The following is a 24,256-nucleotide window of genomic DNA, read 5'->3' on the forward strand; positions in this document are numbered from 1 at the left end:
CGGAGGTTTACTGTGACAATCTGCTGAAAACTGCCTCTATGATGATAACAGGAAATCAGTCACTTATTCTGCTGGATTGTTCATAAAACTGACAGGCAGGCTCCAACTGAATCCGAGAAGCCTGCACCTGGTCAGAAAACTGTGAGATCTGACAACAGCCTCTCTGTTGCTAATAATTATGCACCAGTTTAATCACCAACCTCATGCTTAGCAAAATGAAAGCATAAAACCGGGTAAATGATGAAGCTATAGGTATTTAAATCATACAGCAGTGTTTGTTCAATTGGCATGGTGATGAGTTGCTCCCTTTTTTTTTTTAGTTCTAGATGATGCTGACAGCATTCAAAACCGAGATTAGAAATTACAGCAGAAGAATCTGACTTGTGACATATGTCATAGAATATGTCCTTTTTCCCCTAACCAAATATAGGTTACTATCATTCAAATTAATAGCTCAAAACACCTGCAATGCAAATAAGATTAAAACTCTATTTGTTCTTTTCTGTGCACAACGGTCACTTCTTTGATTCCTATTTTGCATTCAAATTAGTTCAGCTGAGAAACACAGAGTACAGATGGAAATTGGATTACATCATTAGTAAAGTTGTCCTGGATCAATTTAAATCTATTACTCTTCTGAAAGAATGAAGAAATGTCTTTGTGGGAGGATAAAATGTATTTTCATGCACAAGTCTCATCTGTTGTCAGATGCATGTGTGTTTTGTGTGTGTGTTTGGGTTGGTTTTGTTAGTTTTTTTTTTCCCCTACAAGGAAAATGCACTCTTATTTCTTTTAAAACTTTATGTTATTTAAACCATGTTACTCTATCACAGCAAGCTGTCTTCACTAGCATTATGCCTCACATCGCTCTGGGGTTTGGCACTGGCAAATACTCATGAAAATGAAAACTTGGTTACATTTTATTCTCCTGGGGTTCTTGAAGGACCCCAACCTTGAAGATGGACCTCAGTCCAGCAGCTTCCAGGAAGGAGGAGGATGAGAAAGGGGAAACAGGAGACCTCCCATGACATTCTCTGCTCCTGGAAAGGACTGAGAGATGGCTGAGCCAGCATTAACCTGCACCAAGCAAGGGACTGAAAAGGAATAGCAGGCAGTGTCTGTTGGTGGGACAGGCTGCCTCCAGGAACAGTTCCACCTCCTTACCCTACCACACACACACAACTTCAAACAGCAGCAGCAGTCCAGGCTCTGCTCTGGGCTGTGACAAGCTGGACAACACGTCTAGCTGTCCTAGCAGCATTTCCAATCTATCGAGCTGCTTAGTTTTTATTCTCTCTCCCACTACAAGCTTGTCAGATAGGCAGGAGTGGGGCTAATTAACACATATGCAGAACTGGGGCTATTTAGCACATGGGACTTTTTGACATTTGACAGCTAGATAGTTTGAAGTTTTGATCAGCTAAAATAGGGATGCCAAAATGAGACTTGATTTTTTTAACTTAGGCCTTCAGAATAAAAAATAAATAAAATAAAAAAAAATCTAGATACATCTGTATCATATGATAAATGCAAATTTGCCTGAAGGCAGCCTAATAACTGCCTTCCAGGTGACTACCCAGATCAGAAAAGCTACTGGACACAGAAGTACTGTATTTAAGAGCAGCTGAGATCCATCAATTGGTCTAAATTACTCTCATTCTTCTGCCATAATGCTTTCCCCTGTGAAAAAGCGGTAGGAAATGGCTGGAGCTTTCCAGAGTAGCATGTATGAGAGACAGAGGCTTGCCTACATTGTAGGAGTACAACCTGAGCTAGAGGGGCACACCATTGCTACATGTCAGAAGGACGCAGAGGTGAGATGCTGCCCAGGCACTCAGGAAATGAGGGATAATACTAAAGGGGATCCCATCTCTTGTTATTTTCAAAGTTATATAATTTCCAATGCTTTTAGCGTAGCGCTTTTGTGGCACAGAGATACATATAATTGGATTCTTTCTGTTCTGTTACGTCATGACCAGCTGGGTTAAACCAGCAGCATAGAGACACCCCAGCTTAGACAATTCCTCAGGTAGGTGCCTGAAACGACGGATGCCTGCACTGTAAGTTTGAAGGAGGGATGTACTGAGAAATCTCTACTGAGGCACAAGTCCTTTGCGGATGCTTCTCTCCTGGTCTTAGGATGTCCAGCAAATACTCTGACAGCAGATCCCACAGTATTAGTGTGAGAAACAGAAATTAGACCAAGGAAGCTTCTCTGTCTTGGAAATGTGTAAAACTTAGAAACCAGTCACATCAAAAGATGGCTATTCAGAAAAGCAATGAACTGGGTTTTCCCCCACACCTCCAGTGTAGAGAAAGGTTATGATGTTGCACTTGGCTGCTAATGACCAGTTTCTGGCTGGTTTACCCTTGTTAACCTCATCATAGAATCATAGAATAGTTAGGGTTGGAAAGGACCTTAAGATCATCCAGTTCCAACCCCCCTGCCATGGGCAGGGACACATCATCAACCCCCCTGCCATGGGCAGGGACACATCATCTGCCACAATGCTAATTATCAGAACCAAAGAGAACTAAGAGACATTTAACTCCACTTTAGTAAATACATATTTTTAGAACATGGGCAAGAGCCAGTGAGTTTTGCAGTATTCACTACATTTCATGTTACATTCTGAAAATCTTCATTGTTTGCAGGAAAATATTGCCAGGTTTGGGAAAATCACGAGAGTTTCCAACAGTATATGGTGTATTTTTTTAGCAAACATTACCACAGCAAGGTTCAGCACAGGACTTGTATAGATTTAAAATGATTTATTAAAGATGAAGTTAATTATTCTTATCCATAATTATAATAATTTCAAATCATTTTTAAAAGGGATGCTTTTGTTTAAAAATCAGGCTGCTCTACCCTCTGGACTTCTATTTGAAAGTTATCATTAAAAGGCCAACAGTTAACTTTAAAGACTTGGTGTTCTATTAATTCTATTGCACTATATAACATTTCTGCACAGGGACCTTTTTCTAATATCTCCTAACCCTCTACCTCATGAATTTTAATTATGTGTGGCAAAGAAAAGCCCACATCATTAAGACCATAAAAGATGTATTCTATTAGCCCTTCTTGCAATTGCCACCACAAAACAGGACCTTAGAAAAGCAACAACCCCTTCTCCTCCAATTAATTAAACAATGAGTATCTCCAGAATTATTCTGTTATCATCTGGTGACAGACGGTAACAAGCAAAGACAACAGAACAGCTGGGTATGCATGTGTGAGATGTCACAGGCAGCCCTGCCCTTTGTTACGTTGTTCTCAATTTATTGTTATCAATTTATTTCCAATTGGAAAAAAATATGACAAGAGGTTTACTGGAAACTTAAATGAGAGAAAATCTGGGATATACATTCTGAAATGGGAATGGGATAACAATACATTCAAATTATTCCCTCAGTTTTACAAAACCCTCTCAAAAAGGACATACTGGTGCCGCCGAAACAAAAGAAAGCATTTTCTCCTGTAGGACATTTACAGACACTGCAGCATATGACAGAAAAATGCACAAAAACTATGAGGTTTTCCTCTTTTCATCTGCAACAGTGTTCATTTATGTATTCTAATGTGAATTCTTTTATTATTTTTGTAACCTTATCCTCTTATACATCAGCATTTATGGATATCTGTGTTGTATACCTCTAACAGTTTCTGTGAATGAACTAACAGGCAAACAGCCAAGGGCTACCACCTGGGGTTCTTTTAAAACAACAGTATCACTTCCAGGCTTTATCCTACCCTCTTCCGATAGTTACTTATAAGGATATTTTTACATATTACCCACAAAATGTTACTGCCCTCCCTCCTGGAGATACTGCACAGTAACAGCGTTGTGAGCTAGTCGAGAAGACCCACTACTTCCAGGACCTATTTTCCCCATTTTTGTTCAGTCATATAAGCACAAATGTGTGTAACACCAAGAGGAGCTTAAGCATAGCTAACAGTATCATATGCAACTGCAAAATGCTGCACCTTCTCATGGATGGAAGTTTAAACAGGGCTCTTAAAATTAGTACAGGATTATTTATGCACACACACTTTGGGGTTGGTTTTTGGGTGTTTTTTGCACTAATATGTGTGCTGCTAGGTGTATTAACACAGCATAGAGATGTCTTTTGGCCTCTTACCATCAACTTCTGCTGGTGTTGAAGAAGCACTTCCAGAAGCATCAGCCAACAGTAAGGTAATTCAGTTCTGCCTTCCAGCTTTCACTCATCCATCATCACTTCATCAGTCTGCTGCTTCATATGACACTTCTCAGATTTTCACCTCTTATTCTGAAAAAGAAAGCAGAGTTTGTGAAAAGCCTGAAAATAACATACTAACTCTTATGTAGATACGCTGACAGAGAGGTAACACAGCAAGTATAAATCACTGTTATCAGAACAGTTGATGTAAGCTTCTCTTTACAAGAGCAAATGTTTCACAGAAGGTGCTGTGTAGGCAAGCTACATCAGAGATTGCTAAAAGGTCTTTACACCTTAGATATCTATTGCTTTACTTCTCATAATGGAGGTGTAATGTCTTCTACTAATAGCTCCATTTTGCAGTTTGCAGAAATTAAATGTATTCCAGTTCCAGATAATTAACTGTATGGCGTATCATAACCTCTTCAAAACAGATAGGTTGTAGATTTACAGTTTGGATGTTTAATGGATTAATACTTTGCCACATTACTAACCTTGGTGTCCTTAAACTTCATTGATTTAGTGTTTAATGAAATGAATGAGAAAGGGGCAATATGGAACTCAAGTGGGAAGAATTGTACAGAGGTAATATACAGAATTGCAAAAAATTATATGGTACCCTACAATTATGACAATTACCAACAAAGGTAGAGAGAAAATTGAGATATACTTCCACTCAAGCAGATGCTGGAATCTGGCATTTTGAAATGTAGACATAATGAATGTTCATTATTTGAATTCATCTTTCTAAAGGTCTAAAACATTGCTTTTCTGAAAATGAAGTCATGTAAAGATGGTCTGAAATTCACCCTTCTTTTACATATATGGAAGTACAAGGCTTTGAACAAAACCTTATCTGAAGCATTAATACTATTTGCTATGCAATTACAGAGTGCTGCACAGAGCTCAGTTACAACAAGCCCTCCCAAGACGTTTCTGCTTCAAAGCTGGGTAATAGGAGTCCTAATCAGTCAGCTGAAGGGTTTAATGTCTGCCCTGTAAGTGATAGTCATTATTTACAGCACACCATAAGATCTGAAAAGAAGGTCTTAATGTTCTTGTATGGCTAAAAAATAAATGCCATCCCAAAAGTTCAGAATCAAAAAGACAAAATATTTCCCATCTCTGTTTTTTAAATTAAGCCATGAGTAAATGAGGCTGTAGCAGATCAAACTGGACTTTGAATCTTCGCAGCCTAAGCTCTATGTCTTAGCAGCACATCCATCCTTTCACAGGAATGAAAAAGGTGCCCAGCTGGGGAAATACAGGGAATGTGCAGAGATTTAGCTCCAATTTGGCAGCATTTTTCAGAGCCTGATTAACATTAAGAAGTTTGCTTGATGGGGAGGGAGTACAGTGCTCAGCACTTTGTAAGTTCTCGTCTGTAACTACTACTTTGAAGGAATAAAAAACTAAGGAAGGAAAAGATTAAAAGTTGCACAGCTTAACAATTTACAAGCTGGTTTAACAGAGGAAACTTTCCATGAAAAGATTTGAGTGTTTTTGAAGAAAACTTTTGGTATTGCCCTGAGGAAATCTTGCCTGTGGTCATAGCTCCAAAGAGAACAACCTTCCTTGGTGTGCTCAGCCTAGTTCACTCTGTAAAAGACCCTCAGACTGAATGGCTAAAATGCTCTTGTTTGAGCAACTCAGTTAAGCTACTAAATCCATGCTTTGTGACCCCACGCAACTTTAAAAGCACCTTGAGCTTCTATGGAATACAGGAGGATTTCTAAAGAAAAGGTCATTAAATGCCATTTTATGCATCCAATTCTGAGATAAATAGGCAAGCTTCAAATAATTACCTTCAGCAGTTTACATAGTATAAACATGGTCAAGGCAGTGAAAAGCATAAGCGCTGGCACATTTGTCAAGACAGGTTCCAGTTAAGGAGCATTTTGAAAGTGCATTGGAGAAGAATCAAGAAAGAATAAAGGCTTAAGTTAATCAAAACTTAGCAAATATCTGAACCATAAATTCTAAAGAATTATTAGCAGGATGGAGATGACACTGAAGAGTTGCATGAATTCTCTTAACTTAACAAAAATAATTATTTATGAAACAGCATTTATATTCAAGGATTGGTATCCTGGCTTCTCTCTTTAAATACAAAGTCATATGTGAGAACGGTGTTTACTTTCAACACCGGAGATGCCAGCAGTTCTCAGATTGAACATTCAGGTTGAGTATTTTCTTATCTGGTGCTTAAGTTTGATGCACATGACGTTACCAATAGGCTACAAATACAGGAAGGTATCTCTGGGGCCACATGTTGCAGGACTGGGACAATAGCATGATGAATTTTGCAGAGCATGTATTGCAGAGTAGAACCATGCAGGTAACAAAAAAAACCCCACACTTTTTGTATTTCCCTTCCTACAAACAACATTTCAGGTCTGATCTGACAGTCCTTCGTCATGACAAATTCCCTGAGAATTCACCATTTTACTTGCAGACTGCACAACCAGAGTTACTGATAGCAGCAATAAAAATAAAAATGCTATAAACCTCACAATTTTCATTTTCAGTTGTCGCACCAAACAGCAATTAATCTCCACAAAAAGAAACTGTGTTTTCTCCATGCTGTTAGACTCTAGGAAGATTTACCACAGCAGAATTAACCTTAACCATAGCAATGATGTTTCCCTAAAGGATTTCTGTTATGGTCAGGGTAAAAAACCACAAGCTTTGTTCCAGTGGCCCAGACAAAAAAAAAGCTTTTCAAATCTCCTGTGGCAGATAACTGCAACATGATCATAATACAAAATAGCGCATGGATCACAGAGCACACCTTGCCCCACATGCAAAACACTGTATGTGCAAGTACACAGAGTTAACTTCAACACAATGCTGGCTTCAGTAGAAAGGATTGCAAAAACAAATGTTCCTAAATTTGAGGCAAATAGGGTTGATAAGTAATTATCACTAAATGTTCACTAAACTTTCCACTAAGTCCATCAATGAAGATAAAACCAACTTGCAGTTTTAAAACCACACATACCAGTAAAAGTAGAAAGGTAGTTTTAAAATGTTTTCCAGACTCTGAGCATTGATTTTATTCCAGTGAAGTATCTCAGCTTCTTTGACTATTTTCTGCTAGAATGAAACAAACAAACCCTACAAACTGTGCTGCTGTTTGGTTTTGGCAGATATTCCTGTTGCTCAGTTCTGATATAACCGAAAAAAAAAATAAAACCAATTCTGTCTGTATATTCATTTTATAAAGCTTTGTTGTATTTCCAGATGCACGAGAAGAGATGGCTATGGTCATTCAAGGTAATCAAAAGTCTGAATGGATTTTCACATTTACCAGGTTAAAAGGTTTGACATAACATGACTCTGCAAGGAATGACACCTGCTTTTGAACAGAAATGTGATTTTTTTGGAAGTACTTCACATAATGGCTGATAAAAGACTCTGAACATATCTTTTGAAATATGCCTCCCATATTGGATGGAATACAGGCGTCATCTTGTAGGGGTGAAGTTATGATAATTTCTCATTTTAGCAGTATTTGCAATTATCTGTAAATTCTGTCCTGTATTACATGGAGAAAACAACTCATGCTCACTGTGCTGGTGTGATGATATTAGTTCACATGAGCTCATGTGAACAACACCTGACTTCTCCCAGAAAACCCTCAGTGCTGCCATGCGATGAATAATCACATCTGAAGGTAGAGATAAGTTACCTGCAAGTTCTCCCTGGGGCAAAATGAGGAACATTTCAGTTCTGGCAGGCTGCAGCTCCTGAGTCCCACTACACATAAAGATCTCACTTAAGGTTTATGAAGCATCAACAAGATGGCAGGAGGCACAGAAACCTCCCAGGATACAATCATTCCTTTCCACATGGACTGTTAATGAATTACAGAACTGCCTGGGTTGGAAGGGACTTATGAAGATCACCTAGTCCAACCCCAAATGAAGGGTCATTCAAAGTAAGTATCTACAGAAACGATGAAGGACAGAAATTCTTTCCAGACATCCATAATCGATGCAATAGCAGTTTGAATTTAATCTCTTATCAAAGTAAATTGAATATAGAAAATTGGTTTCACTGTCTTGTGATCTCTAGCATCGCGTCCATCATTTATCTGTCAGGAGGCTTCAGAAACATCCTGTGTTACTCTTTACATGACGTTTTCAGGTTTAATTTCACAGATTATGAGGAGGTCTTATTAAAATACCAGGATTATTATTGTAGCCTGTAGGAGTTGAGCTGCAGAAGTTGTGCAAAAGCAAAATATTATCACTTGCTTTAATCCAGCATGCAGAGGCCCCAGTCAAGGGAGTCCCATTGTACCAGGCCCATCCAATCTTTGCATGCACAGCCTGAGCCACACACTACAATGCAGTTCCTGATGGAGCCTGCCAGCAGTGCCAGGGCATAGGTAAACTCTACATTTTTGTGAAACACCCTTTCTACAGCGTAAAGCCAAAAGGGTGGGAAAAAGCAACACCTTTTTACAGCTCTCCTCACCCAGAGAGCAGTTTGAGTGAAGAGCAAATTGGATCATCTTCCACTCTGGGGGTGAGCCCATCAATACGCACAGTCAGTGGGAACAGCAGTCACAACACCACAGCTAAGAACTTCCCATCAAAGGCAGAGTATTTCACCCAGATCTCCCAAGTACCTGGGTACTTGACTGTATTCCAGTAAAGAAAACTGGAATAGGGTAATGGAGAAAAACAATCCATCTGAGGTGCTACTTGCTCTCTTGATATCAGATGCCACAATGGTCGCAATGCTCAATCTCACTTGCAGGACACTTTCCTAAGTGATGTCAAGAGAGTCAAAGGGTGCCTTATAACAAGAATTCAGCACAGCCTTTAGCACAGCAAGCAGATGGAGCCTGGGATGTTAAATGCAGCGGCCAGTTATACTTGTCTTTAAACGGCAAATTCCCATTGTTTAGATTTTTATATATCACTTTAGTTCCTAAGGAACTTCCAAGACATTTTTTCCAGCCGATTTCTTATTCAGACTTAAGATTAGCTGCTATTTCATGACTGCTGTTTCTACTGAATTGCTGTCCACAGTTTGATGGTGTGTGGTCTTTTTCTTGAGTAGTCACCATTAGTTTAGATCCCTACCATTCACATGGGTAATTCAGATCATAGATTTGTCCTGTCTTTATCAAAAGTTAGTCTTCATCTATCATAAACTTTAACTGTCCCTGTGATGCTCAGATCACTGGTGAGGTCTCTAGAACTCCTCATATTCTTTTGTAAATACTACCTGAATAATATTATGCCCTCTTCAAAATATTGATACATCATAATTTACCCTCTCCTAAATTGTAAGAATACAAAGCATCAGCTTTAGCACAGACTACTGAGGCTTTGCTCATTCTCACTTGTTGAAAAGCTGAAGATTTTTTTTTTGTACTTTGTCCTCTGCTTTTACTATTGTCTAACATAGTCCAGTTGAGATCCAGTGACCACCTAGTGATACCAGGCTCTGGAGAGAAAGGACTGCTCACTGCGCACTGTAGAGAGCTTTCTGCATGTTGTAAATACATCTTGTTTGGGATAATTGTTAAACCACCTGAGCAGTTGAAGACTGGTCATCTGGCTGTGAGAAGCAGCACTTAATTGCACAAAGTACCCAGATGTGTTACTTGGGCTTAAGAAAGACACCCCTTCCCTTCATGAGCAGTTCAGAAGCCAACTCTAATGTCTTTTCCACCTTGTTTTGCAAATCTTTGAGTACAATTCACAAGAAAGATTGGGATTTAGCTTGGCTTTAGAAAGAAAATTGTATTTGTTTCTTTAACCTGATTTCACATCCACTAGCACTCATAACCAGCTGATTTCTCTCAGCACTAGAATACAAGGCACTCCACACTCCTTCACTTTATTGTAGAGCTCCTCTCATTTCAAGAGGGCACTCTACCAGTAAGTGGTAAATTACCAACCTGTAGCTCAAACAGCTCCTTTGCAAACCCTTTGCATTGCCCAGCTCTTGAAGTAACTTCTTCCCTCTCTATTTTGAACAGTATTGTTTCCTGTAGAAGCAGAGGAGAAACAGACACTGATAAAGAATCACAGAATCACAGAATCCCAAGGGTTGGAAGGGACCTCACAAGTTCATCTAGTCCAACCCCCCTGCAAGAGCAGGGTAACCTAGAGTACATCACACAGGAACCTGTCCAGCTGGGCCTTGAATATCTCCAATGTGGGAGACCCCACAACCCCCCTGGGCAACTTGTTCCAGTGCTCTGTCACTCTCACAGTAAAGAAGTTTTTCCTGATGTTCACATGGAACCTCCTACGCTCCAGTTTACACCCATTGCCCCTTGCCCTGTCACTGGACACCACTGAAAAAAAAACTAGCTCCATCATCCTGACACTCACCCTTTACATATTTGTAAACACTTATGAGGTCACCCCTCAGTCTCCTCCAAGCTAAAGAGACCCAGCTCCCACAGCCTCTCCTCATAAGGGAGATGTTCCACTCCCTTAATCATTTTGTGGCTCTGCACTGGACTCTTTCAAGCAATTCCCTGTCCTTCTTGAAGTGAGGGGCCCAGAACTGGACACAATATTCCAGATGCAGCCTCACCAAGGCAGAATAGAATGAAACAGGGTTCTTCACAGGACAGTGTTTTAGTGCTTATTGAAAATAATTTGTAATAAATTTAATATGCGAAGCATACTGTTGGGTAGGAGTCCAATAATAACAGCATTCCTGCCCTAGCTACAAGTAGAGAAACCACTGATGCTCCTTGTCCTACAAAAGCATTTTTGTTCCTTTAGGGCTTAATTATTCTTGTACAGAGGATGAAGTTTCCTCTCTCTTTTCTCCCATTTTCACTGAAAACTGAATTTAAAAGAAAGTTTACTGTATGTTTCCAAGAGCACTTGGTTTTCATTGTTGGACATTCCTTTGTTTTTAGCACCAATAAAGGTCTGCCACTCTGTGCCATCACTGGCGGGCTCCCTCTCCATTTGGCTAATACATTCACCTAGCATCACATACAACAATCAGACATATTCTTACTCGTAGGAAGTTGCATAAGAACAAAAAGCATGTGTGTGCTATCTAAGATTTCCTTGGAGTGAATTACACTGGATGAATTATTCGGAATTATTGAGAAAAAGAAATTGTTTACTATTCCATCATAACAGATGCTCCAGACAAAGAAGAGAGGAAGCTGTTGCAGCCTCTGACTGAGCCATTGCTTTTCACAGCTGAGCATGGTTGTGCAAATTAGCCGGTAAACTTTATGGAAGAACCAAGAAAGAAGCAATTAGAATTACAGTGCCAGTTAGAGAATCTGTAGTTTGTAATCAACCAAAATTGTGCCGTTTTCCATATTCTCTGCTGATAATGCAAATGTAACCTTTGAAGAAAACTGCTCTGTATGTAGCACATCCTGAAAGCAAGAAAAAACACTGAAGTCCAAACAAAGAGCTTTGAGGATGGTAGGTTCTATATATCTTGGTCAATTCACATATGGGCATTATACACATTGTGAACAAACTACAAAGCAGGCATTTTGGGCACCAGCACAAGTAACAGGGCAGAACAAGATCAAGAGAGCAAAACAAGAACCATGAAAAAACATGGACTGGCTTGAGACCGAGAACTAGAGAGCCCTGGGGGGAAAATGACTACAATCTCTATTGTTCAGGTTAGAGAAGACTCAAGTGAGTCATGACAACAGCTGAATAAAGCAAAGGACACCTCAGAACTCTGGAGACAAGACAGAGAACAATGAATTTTAAATGCAAGCAAAGACAGTATGTTAATCTTCTAATAGGAAGAACAGACAGGTATCGGGATGGATTGCCTAGGAAGATAGTAAACTTTAAGGCAATGTGATCATACATACTTGCCAGCTCACAGTTACGCAGAGGAGGTCCTCTATGCCACCAAATTGCCATGCAGTAAGGGGATTTGTGAATACCTTGCAGATCTCTTACAGTTTCTTTACATCTAAATAACTTTCCAGGTCATCAAATTAAATGTCAGAGTTTTTCAAGACTCCACCTTACATCATTTAGGGGTTCACTTTGCTTTATCACAAATTACTAATCTAAATTCTTGTCTTTCTTATACCAGACACAAATCATATGATAATATTTGTCTGTCCTCCCAACATTTAGGGTTTGTTTGGATTTTTTTTCTTTTTACATGATTGTTCTAAACTCCATTCTCTGCGTTTGGTTTAGGTTTTACTTATTAATTTTTGCAAGGTTTGCTCAGTTGCCCATAGTACCAGTTGGAAGCTTATAAGATGAATTGAATGTTCAGCTACATTATATGGCACAGAGATTAAGGTTCATTGATCCCTGAAACAAATTAAATTGAAATAATTGCTTTTTTTTCACTGCTACTGTTGCAAGCTTTTTCCCCTCCATGTCTTGATGTGCATTATTGGATGCAACAGAATTTCTCAAGATGAAGAAGGATAAATGTCAAACATATAATGATGAAAATACATAAAGATGTTCCACAGCATATGCCTCATTGCTTTGGCAAAGAAAGAATATTTGCTATTAAATTTTATTGCCAATAATCGAAAATACTGGCTAGTCACTAAAACTTTCTATTATTTTTGAGATGTCTTCATTAATACTGTATACAGATAAGTCACAGTAGGCAGCATATAATCACAATTCCAGCTATGTGACATGGATCAGAGAAATAGTCTCAAATAAAACTTTCCTGTAGTCTGTGTGGAGCAAAGATTAGAGACACATCAGTATAAACAGCAAAGACCAAGCTGGTAAATGGTAAGCATTTGATGTTCGTATCTAATTCTGTTCGTTATACCCTACTACATGTAGACCAGTCATTCCCTTAGAAAAGCAGATACTTTGTTTGTTAGGATAGGTTTTAGAGAATCCTCTGGGGCTTTCTATCCCATTCTTGCACTGGCTACAAAAGAAAGTAAAAACTAAAGAATATGTCCAACAACTAAGATACTCCAGTAGTTCAACCACTTTCAGAGGCAGGCCATTACTGCTTCCTACACCTGATGCCAGGGCCACGTGTGCTCTCTGGAGAAGTCTTTTGATAACATCTTTCTTGTTCGTCCCATTAAAACAGTTACCACCAATTAAAACTGAGTACCTCTTCTACCAACCTCTCTCATTTCCCTGTTCACCCACATATCAGAAAACCCTGCTCCTGTTTACGGTGACTGGGCATTAAGGTACCAAATGCCAGAAAGGGGAACAATAATTTCCTTCCCCATGCTTTTTAAGCTGTCTTAATTAACATGTCTTTTGTGCTCCTTATTCTGCACTTCTCTGCCTGGCTTCTCCTGTTACAACCAGCATTAAAAACATCATAAATCATGCAACTTGGGGAACAATAATTCTGTAATCACCTTACTGCACTCTTAACATTAATGTTCCTGGGAGCTTAATTTAAAAGCTGAACATGACACAACAGATGTCAAAATTGCATTTAGATGCTTAAATCAAACAAACACAACCTAATGCCCCCACCATATTTTGCTCATAAACATTGGCTGGTTTAGGGTGACCCCATCACACTGGCAACACAGAGATGAGATCTTTGCACTGTCTTCTACGTCACTGATACTTGGCACAAAGGAATAGAAGTTTAAATTTTAGCTACTTTACATCTGATTTAAGGCAACTAGTACAGTGTCACGAATAAATACTGTATAGAATCATAGAATCGTAGAATGGTTAGGGTTGGAAAGGACCTTAAGATCATCAAGTTCCAACCTCCCTGCCATGGGTAGGGACACCTCACACTAAACCATGTCACCTAAGGCACTGTCCAACCCAGTCTTGAACACCACCAGGGATGGAGCATTCACAGCTCCCTTGGGCAACCCATTCCAGTGCTTCACCACCCTTACAGGAAAGAATTTTCTCCTTATATCCAATCTAAACTTCCCCTGTTTAAGTTTCAACCCATTACCCCTTGTCCTGTCACTACAGTCCCTAATGAAGAGTCCCTCCCCAGCATCCCTATAGCCCCCCTTCAGATACTGGAAGGCTGCTATGAGGTCTCCACACAGCCTTCTCTTCTCCAAGCTGAACAGCCCCAACTTTCTCAGCCTGTCTTCATATGGGAGGTGCTCCAGTTCCTTGATCATCCTTGTGGCCCTGCCCTGGACTTGTTTCAGCAGGTCCATGTCCATGTACCATGGTTCCATGTACCAGAACTGTGCACAGTGCTTCAAGTGAGGTCTCATAGGAAAGGTTTTCTACAAATTCTTGGATCACAATGTCCATTCTTGCTAGCTGAACTGTAGAGTGGAAAGCTTTAAGAATGTGAGAAATCAATACAAGCACACCTTTGAGATCAATTCCAAAGGATCCAGAGGAGATATCATAAGAGGCAGAGAATCTGCCATGGCAGTATCTTAATCTAAACTGGGATACAGGAAACTTGGACACAACTTTTGGCCAGGATTAAGGTTCAATCTTTTCCTCTCTCATCCCAGGCCAGCAGTTCCCAAGCAAGGAAGTGAATCCACATCACAGGGGGTAATCCAGGAGGAATCAGTGGTGCCAGTGCTGCAGGAGGAAGGCAGGCTCAGGCCATGGTTTACTTCATACAGCTTTTCTGATTCCATCCTCCCTCAGCTGGGAGAGGACCAAAACTGCCATGGGAGGCACACAGGCTTCCAGGAACTCTTTACGCTCCTCATCCCTGGGTACCGTGTTATTAGCTCCAGGCACACAGAGACGGGGGGCTGTGCACTCCCCCTCATTATCATGATGCCCACTGGCACATCTCTCACACCAGACTGTGTAATACCCATGACAGAATCATGATTATCCTTCTGCCAGCTGTTGGGGGGTGAACCCACCCATAAAAGCAGTTTGTACAGTTATGCTGATGCAGAGTTGGTCTTACAGGTAGCCAAATCCAACCATATTTCCTCGGGAACTTCCCTTGTGGTTTTATGCACATAACTTAATGGAAAAAAAATGAAATTCTAGCCAGAATATTCCCTGCAGTCACTGAATGCCCCAGCACAGAACTATTTCATAACTCCACTGGTTCACTCCACATCAGTTGTGCTGTTGAACAACTGCAGCATGTAGCCACATACTTTACAGCTTCCCATCCTGGGCCTGGCCCAGCTGGGACAACATCCGTACTGAGGCGAAGCATTTCGTCACTTGCTCCAAGCAATACGGACAGACTGTCACTTCTGTAACTGCTACGACTGAAGCCTTTTCCCATATCTAATTATCGCCTTGCACGACCAGCAGCCATATCAAAGCTACTGTCTCCTCTGGCAGCTTTGTTCAGCCCATCAACAGCACGGTTGGTATCTTGCCCAGATTATACTGCCCCTAACGATCTCAATACAAGTCGTGAGGTGCTGGGTCCTCCCAGTCCTTTTAGTCCCACATCTGTGGGGACAACATTCTCCTCAGTTTGAGCTAACTCATCTCTCTTGACAAACTTTCTACTTGGTCTCACATAACCCCAATGAATAAAGAAATAAGAAGAGAGAACCTCTCAATGCCCCATAAGACACACTCACTGCTCACACCAATTGTCTTCACATCTTAAGAGGAGCAACCCCCACCTGTTGCACTCCACAGGGCAACACAGCTGATTGCTTATGGTACCCCAAGTCAAGACAGATGAGCAAGGTGAGGGAAAACTAAGGACTTAAAAAACAGGTGCTGATGTCCATGTAACTAGATTGTCAGCATCGGGCACTGTTGGCACAAGTATTACTCTCATTACAGTGCTCAGAAACCAGTGGCACTCTTTCCCTTCCTTCACATACAGAAAAGAAAATAATCTTAAGCAATAATGGGTGTACTAACAGAAAAATCTAAGGGTATAGGTCGTTATGTCTTCCCGTCACATAACCACGGCCTCACTGAGAAATGTGCACAGCACTGATAGAGTACATTCATTTCACCTTTCTAAGTGTATGGGGCTATCTCCACAGGAGGGGGCAGCTCACCTAGAGCTCAAGAAACTTCATCAGCAAAGCAATATGAACTTACTTCACCATAAAGAAACCTTCATTCTGTAAGTGAGCAGAGACAGTGGCAAGTACCAGGTCTTCAGCATCTGAAACTGCTGTGACAAAAACTATGACAGAGACTTCAAGATGTTTTATAATGTGGGATACACACACACACATAAATATATATATATATATGCACTTCAGATGCAGTTGGTCTAAGCAAGAGATTTTTATCTGTGGTTTTCTCTCTGCCTCCCTTTCTCATCTTCTTTGCTGTAGATCATGTGCAAATTGCTGTGACCTATGAAACAAATCAATGAAGAGGAAATTTAGGGGCCAGCATAAAGAGACACAAAATTATGATGATGCCCTACTAAACCATCCAGAGAGGTCAAAGTGAGAAGAACAACTTTATCCTTTGAGGTTGCTCGTAACCGCAGGAAGCTCCATTAACTCCTGACAGCACATCATAAAACATAAGCTCTTGCGCTGTGGGATGGATGTAGAGCAGGCTCCCGCCAGGAGAGACAACGGCTGTTCTGTGACAACAGCCACTGTACAACCTCAGCACCGCCTCTGGGTCACAAAGATGCTCAGATTTATCAGCAGATTTTAGAGTCAACTGAGACAGCGCTGGTTGCAGTATCAGGCATGAAAGCCAGTTAAAACCAATGCACTGTCACAAGCAGCAAAACACCCTGTCCCTTGCATGCATTAATCTCAGACTATTCACACATGCTGGATATGGCATCATTACTTATCCTGGGTTTGGAACTCAGGGCCGCCACAACTGACGGGTAAGGTCTTCATAACTAACTCACCAAGACCCCTCATTACAAACCCCTTGGGTTTAAATCTAAGACATAAAAGAGACTGTAACAACATCTTTTAGGAAACAAATTACACAGGCTTCGGGCTGTAGCTGTGACAGTCCATGACATATAATCAAATAAATTCTCGTTCTGGGAGAAATGATTACCATAAACTGAACCATAACTAAAAATTCACCAGGAAAAACACATCCTTGCATATCCCTATGTTTCCATAAAACTCCTCAAGGGATTTTTTCAAACCTAGGATCTTCCAATATTTCTGTTTAAAACTGAACACATTAAAAATACTTCGCAACAAACTGCACAAACAGGATACATCTAAATTACTTTGATTTGTTTTGATGTTGAGTAATGACGGCTTCACAGAAATCTGTGTTATGGAATGCTTTGGCAAGCTCTATAGGAGTTGCAGGTGTATTCAGATACATTCCTTTGCAACCAGTTACTTCAAAGACTTCATGTGCTGGGTCCAGGAGAATACTGGAGCACTCATTGAATATACTGTACCACAAGTAAGAGGTGAAGGAAGATCTTCATTGTGATCACATTTTATCACCCTTTTGGTTCTTTTGCACCATAACATAGCTCTAGAATCACGCAAACTGTGTTGTTAGTAGGCCACAAAAGCAAGATTTGCTGCTTTTTTATTGGTGGAGTTCAACCACAAATTCCATACAGGCCAGCTCTGACTGTCTTTGCAGCAGGGCATTTGTCATGTGCCTCCTTTCAGACGTTTCCTATTGACAATCATCTTTGCCATACACGGCCTCAAGAACTGAAACAGCACTTTACAAATTAAAAATTGATTTTAGCTCCAAAAATCTGACTGTGCATGAAAAAAAAGAAGAGTAAAAGAAAACACCCCTATCTTTAAAGACTGCTTTAAACATGAAATGTGCCTGGAGCTTTTTTTGCTCCATTGTTTTCACATTGCTTACATCTCTTCTTGTTTCTCAGGGATGAAGACAGTCAACTTTTTGAGATATGATTTGTCTCACACTGACTGCTGGGACTGGCTGCTGAAGTCTCCATAACTAACTCAAAAGGCCTCTCATTACAAAAGCGTTGGTTTAAATCTAATACATAAAAAGATATCAGCTGGGCAGATGCAAGATTGGCATTACCCAAAGCTTGTTAGTCTTTATAGGAATAAAGTTCACTATCTTCTAACCCACAGATGGCATTGGTACAAAGCGTAAAGGGACAGAACAAGGTTACAACAGGTTTCATGTTTTTAACTGGAATCAGTAAGTGTGTGGGAGGTGTCAGAAAAATTCAAGTGAGCTTTACCTTATGTATTTTTACTGCCTGTACATTCCTATTATAATAAATAAAATTGGTTGGGCTATAAAAGTTGTTTAAATTATATTTATGATACAGCATTCATGAAAAACACACTAGAAATAGGTAAATTTTGGGTTATAATTTAAACAACATTAGAAGCATGCTTTATTTAGCTAAGTTTCATTTTTTATGTAAGAAGAAGCATGGAGTGATGTGTTCACTCACTAAGCAGAGGTGAGGTTACCAACTGCTCAAGCCTTATACCATTCCAGCATAGCAGTTCCCAGACCCCAATTCCACCATCCTGCATTGAGGACTCCCCGCACAGTGGGACAGTCCCAGTCACAGACATCCAGATCTCTGGTCCTTCTATGTTGTCCTCGACAGGCAGACACAAACTTATACAAAAACAGTGGTGACAGAAACTCTGAGATGACCAGTAATTTTCGGAACCTGCATTTTCTGGGTGCCAGCAAAATGTTTCAGGTTGAGCAACTAAAGCTGGAGGCACCCAAAGTGACTGAATGCCATCTGAAGTGATGGATCCACATACTGCAGAACTCTTGAGTCCTCTGCCCTTCATTTCCCAAGCCCTGTCTCTAGACTCCAAAGGGATTTAAAAAGCCTCCTACTGCTTCTGCTGGTCACTGGGCAGGACCTGGCAGCCATGGGAAGAGGCACGCTGCCTCAGCTGCTGCAGAGTGCTACCCGCTGCATTATCAGGGAGCAGATGCGGAGTTAGAAACACCTGGGCATTGCATCCTATCAGTAATTCAAGCCCCATTTTCCCCTCACAAAATCTCACCTTCACCTGCAAAAAATCCTTACCCACAAACACTGATTTTCTCTAATGACTTATTTCAAGTCACCTATTACTTTGCCTTAGAACACATGTTTTCCTTTGCAAAGCAAATGCCTCAGGAACTATGATGTCAGTTGAGGATTTATGGGTTATATATGCTCCTGCCTATGACACTGGGACAATTATTTTTTTTCCTCATAGGTGTTTCTTGGAAGGTATGTGTTTCCCTGAGGACTGTATGAAATGTTATTAATACTAATGAGGCAGATGTCCTCATGGCAAAAGGGAATAAACAGTACTATGTTAGAAAATTAAGGGCACCTTTCATTCTTTTCACTGAATCTCTTTGAAGTCCTATTGTTCAGAAAAGCCTGCAAGAAGTTTGTGTATCTCTCCCACGAGAATTAGTCAACAATTATTCTGCTTCCAAGAGAAATTTATTTTGAGTCAATGTTTTTTAAAATCTAGTTGTTCATCAGGCTTACTCATGCATTAAGGATGATTTTCAGTGTTCAATAGAAACTCCTGAAACAAGGAGCAATTAGAAACATCTGATTTCATGATGCATTTTGCCTCCGGCAAACCAAGCAACTGTTTCCACAAGGAAAATGCAAAGACTCTCTGTCTTCCAAGCAGTTATTAAGCGTACAGCAGAAACAGCTAAATTTCAAAAGCTGAAACACAACAATAACTTGGCTCGCAATGGAAGTTGTCAAATGACTGAATCAGTTGTACGACAGTAGAATAAACATAAACATTAACTCAGCTCAACTCAACTAAGTGAAAAAATGGCTAACAATACAAGCAAGAGCACACAGCCAAAAGTATGGGTCAGAAAGCCCTGGGTTTCTTGTCTACGTTCAGGCAAGCTCTGCAATTGTATTTCTTCTGCCTTGAAAACTGGTGATGGGGTCCATCCCACAGCTACAGCCTGGGAATGGACTAGGTAAGATCTGGGGGATGTAAAAGGATGTAAAAGGCTGCTGAGTATTATTTAAGAGTGAACATTAAGAAATCAATGATACCTTTTACAGGTGCTAAATATTAGGCACATGTTACAATGCTGCAGGGACTTAGACCTGCTAGAGTCAATGGCCTGCTGCCATGAGTCCATCTTCTGCCTCTGACCCCCTCCTGCAACCTATGGCCTGAACATAGCAGAAAAGGAACAAATACACGGGTATGCAGGAGTTCAAACAGCACCCTCTGATACAGATCTAAACATAGGAAATGCCCAGTCTCGATGACAGAAAAGCAATTTGTCTGGCCTTTTCCTTTTGCAGGCAACAATCAGCTCACCAGCTTGCCATAGTTTATTCAAGATCATAGATTGAAGGCGATTTATAAACAGCTTCTATCCCCAGTAAGAAAACAAAGGAAATAATAAATAGTTTTTTCACCAGTGTTTCAGCTGGTGATAGTTAAACAATAAGCAAAACAGGTCTCAACAATATCCAGTCTTTTCTACATACTGGTTAATGGCTTCTGACACTCTAATTTCGTAGGCACGGTCTGTAACTAATTGTTATAAAACAACAGCTTTTCTTAGTCAAACTACAGCACAGATGAAAGGGAGCTAATCCACAAGGCTATACAGATGGCCTGCCTAGGAAAAGTGAAAACTTAAAAACCATTGCTTGCTTATCTGTTCTGCTTGTCACAACAAGGAAAAGGATGCACATGGGGCAAAGCACTCTTTAGTCTTGGAAAAGCAGTTCTTACAACTTCACCTTTTTTACTCTGCCACGCAAACAGATGCAGAAATATTATGCCACAAAATATATCTATTTCCCCTCCTTGTTCTTTTGTGATTTCATTTCATTTCTGCCTTGTCCAGATGCAGAGAACTGGCCCTGTGGACACATCAAGCCAGGTAATGTTCATAGGTGAACAGTCTGCCTTGCAGTAGCATGGGCAGGTTTTCTCGAGGGGGAAATGTCAGCATAATTCATCAGCAAGTAAACAAACAGGACCAGTGGGCAAGGACTACATGCAATACCTTCTTCCTTCTCACCATCACTCAGAAAAAGAGCCAAAAGAAGGTAACGTGGAAGCAGACAGCAGCCTCAGGTACCAAAATAACACAGTATTTTGAAATAGAGAGAGAAAGAGAGGGAAAAAGACAAAAAGTCATACTGGAAACTAAATTGGAAATAGGATTATCTTTACAGAGAATCCTGAACTGGGATGTGCTCCATCTGAACACAAGGGTGGAGTATTAAGTTTCTTAAAATTAATCTGGAAATGTTAAAGAGCTCCATCAGCAGGGTGTAAATCTGCAACAGTTACTGCAGTGGGAGCCACAGCGGCAAACATCCTCGCTGGCTGGTAGGTGGAAAATGAGACACTTCTCAAAGCCTCCTCTAATATGGCTGCTGAGAGCATCCATGGACTGGACTCAAGAATCCCAGAAAGCATTTCAATTCCTGTCTCCTGGGAGAGCCCAGTGTTCAACTGTTCTGCATGTATAGCAATGTGGTTATGCGTGTTTAGCATGGCAGCATCAAAAATGAACTAAGGCTTTCCTTACAGGGCAAAGAAGAAGAGAGAGCTCTGCCAGAGAGTTCATGATCTATATGGGTGAGTGGTGCTGTGACTTCCTAGCACCAGCAAGGGGACAGTCATCCTCCACTCCACAGTGAGCATCACCCACCTTTCCAACTGACATTAGCTGCAATTTCACTCTATTCTTTGCATTCTGGGAAAGTCTTTATGAGCCTCAGGAGAACCAATTATTTGTCCCTTAATTATTGAAAGAGGCAGAATGGGCTGCTTTTCCATTCAAATAAAGTCCCACATTCTACAACTAAAACACATTAACATCACCTGGAGTCCTTCCCACTTTCTTGTACTGTTTAATGCATCACTGATCAGCTATCTACCTGGGCATTTCACAGGAGTTCAACAAATCTCCCACAGAGCTAGGGAACTAGAAGCATCTCTAAATAGAACTAGGACACAGAAGTATTAAATGATTGGGTTTAAGATGCATGGAAGTATGTGGCGGAAGCCCAAGTCTCCTGACTTACAGCTTCATATAATCACAGCACTACCGCCATGTGACAGCAACTGAGTAATGACATTAGCAATGAGGTCTTCCAGTGATTTTTGTCATCTCCCACACACTGAGACCCTTCCCCACTCTAAGTCTTCTGCCACTGTGCATATGCCCAGCAACAACTCAGTCTTCTGACCAGTTCCAGAGAAAGGGAGTAAACAGCATTGTTAATCATCAAAACAAACAAAAAAGATAGATATAGATATATATATATATACACAATAATTTATTCTCACAGTATCACCCTGTTGGTGTCTTGCTTTGACTGTAGCCTCTTCCGAGCTGAACCAGATAACATTTTCTATCTTGTTTGGCACACTGTGGACACCAGTAGAGATGTTTAAAGCCTGTTGGAATATTCAACCAGATAGCAGCCACAGAAATTAAGGGGAGCTATGCAGCTGAATCCTTTAGTCATCCATTTATGTTTCTCCTTCCTCATAAATCAAAGGACAGGAAAGCTATTTAATCTGAAATAAACACTGAATTAGCAGTACAATTCAGCTCCTTACGTTCTTTCCTCATTGCTTCTGATAAGTACAGTCAGCAAACAACCAAACAGCCAAAGTAAAACATAATGAAGAATTTAAAACCCCACTAGTATCACTGTGCTGCAGATTCCATGAAGCCTTATTTCAGTCTGAAATTGAATATTCTTCTATTTCAGTGCAGTCTGGTTAAATAACTGGATTTCCAACTTCTTAATAGGGATCTGATACTAGTTGTATCACTGCAAAGCTCAGAAATTTCAGGCTGTCTAAAATATTTGTTTCATACAAATATGCAGTCCAACTACAATGATGTGGCTGGATCTCCTTCACCCAGAGCTCTGTTCTGATGAGATATGTAAATATGCTTGCTAAAGGACATGGCCAGAAGGTCAGTGTGATAGCTTAGTAAAAATGTAATAGAAACAGGCAATAGCTACAAAGGGGAAAAAAGCAAGCCAACTATAAAGAATGTAATAATTAACACCTAAAGTACTACTGTAAAGGTTAAAGTCTCCACTGCCTTAGAAAATGGTGCTTCTCTATGGCCCTTTTATCTCACAGAAAATACAGTCAGAAGACAATCCATCCCGTAAGAGCAAATAAAACATTAAGGGGCACAGAAAGCCTGTAACAAAAGGCTGGAAAGATTAAAAACCTTCAAAGAATAATTAATGAAAGAATAGTCAAGAGACATCTGAAAACAAGAAATGTCATAAAATCAGCCCTTTACCCTTGCTGACAACATAAACAGCAGGATATACAAATATACTAACAGAAAGTAATGTATTCTATAGGAGTGGCAGAAGGTTTCCCATGGGATTATCTTGGGGAAGATGCTGTAAGAAGATAAAGGCTAAATATCTTTAAAGGATTTTCAAAAGACGTCATTTTCACAGAAAAACAGAAGCCTTCCAGTAACATCAGACATGCTACGAAGTAGTTGAGAGATTAAAAATGATTTTTTTATAGTGCCTATTGGTGAGATAAACTTCCCCCTTCAGCATCTGCCAACAGTCTCTGCCAAAGAAAGAGCACGACGCTTGTCTGAACAACCCTATATTATAGCAAGTCTTACTAACTGCCTCTGGCAATTCATACCTCTGGGTATGAAAAAGTGATGAACTTGCATCAGAGTTTACAACAATGAGATGTAAACAACAGGCAAATTAGTATATAGTTCACAAGAGGCTTGCAAAGAAGAGCACATGTGCTGTGCTTTCAGCTGCCAACACCAGCCTGCCTGGCCATTGGTGCTGGCTCCAATGCACCTGGCATCTCCAGCAAAAAATCACTAAGAGCATCGGTCACTCACTAAAGAGCAGCTCTTTGCTGTCCCCATGCTCCCAGATTCGGTTCCACACTCCCTGAGAGTCAGTATCCATCCTGTGGCTAAATATCCTGTTACACCTAGCACACTTAAAAATTAATTACTGCTCCTCCGCAGTAAGATGTCATAATTAAACTCTCTTTTCATTTAAGACTGAATTTCAATGAGGGTTTGATGGCACTGCAGTACAGCATTCACAAAGGCAATGCTGACCTCAGACCTTTGCAATGGGTTTTGGCCACATAATTGCCAAGAGCTTCCTACAACATCAAGATTTTGGCTTTCAACAATGTACATTTATAACCACCCCAGCTTTCAGCAATAGC

The sequence above is a fragment of the Neopsephotus bourkii genome, unplaced genomic scaffold (assembly GCF_033783945.1).
Source record: "Neopsephotus bourkii isolate Nb327-2 ecotype Australia unplaced genomic scaffold, CSIRO-AGI_Nbou_v1 NB_1539, whole genome shotgun sequence".
Lineage (NCBI taxonomy): Eukaryota > Metazoa > Chordata > Aves > Psittaciformes > Psittacidae > Neopsephotus > Neopsephotus bourkii.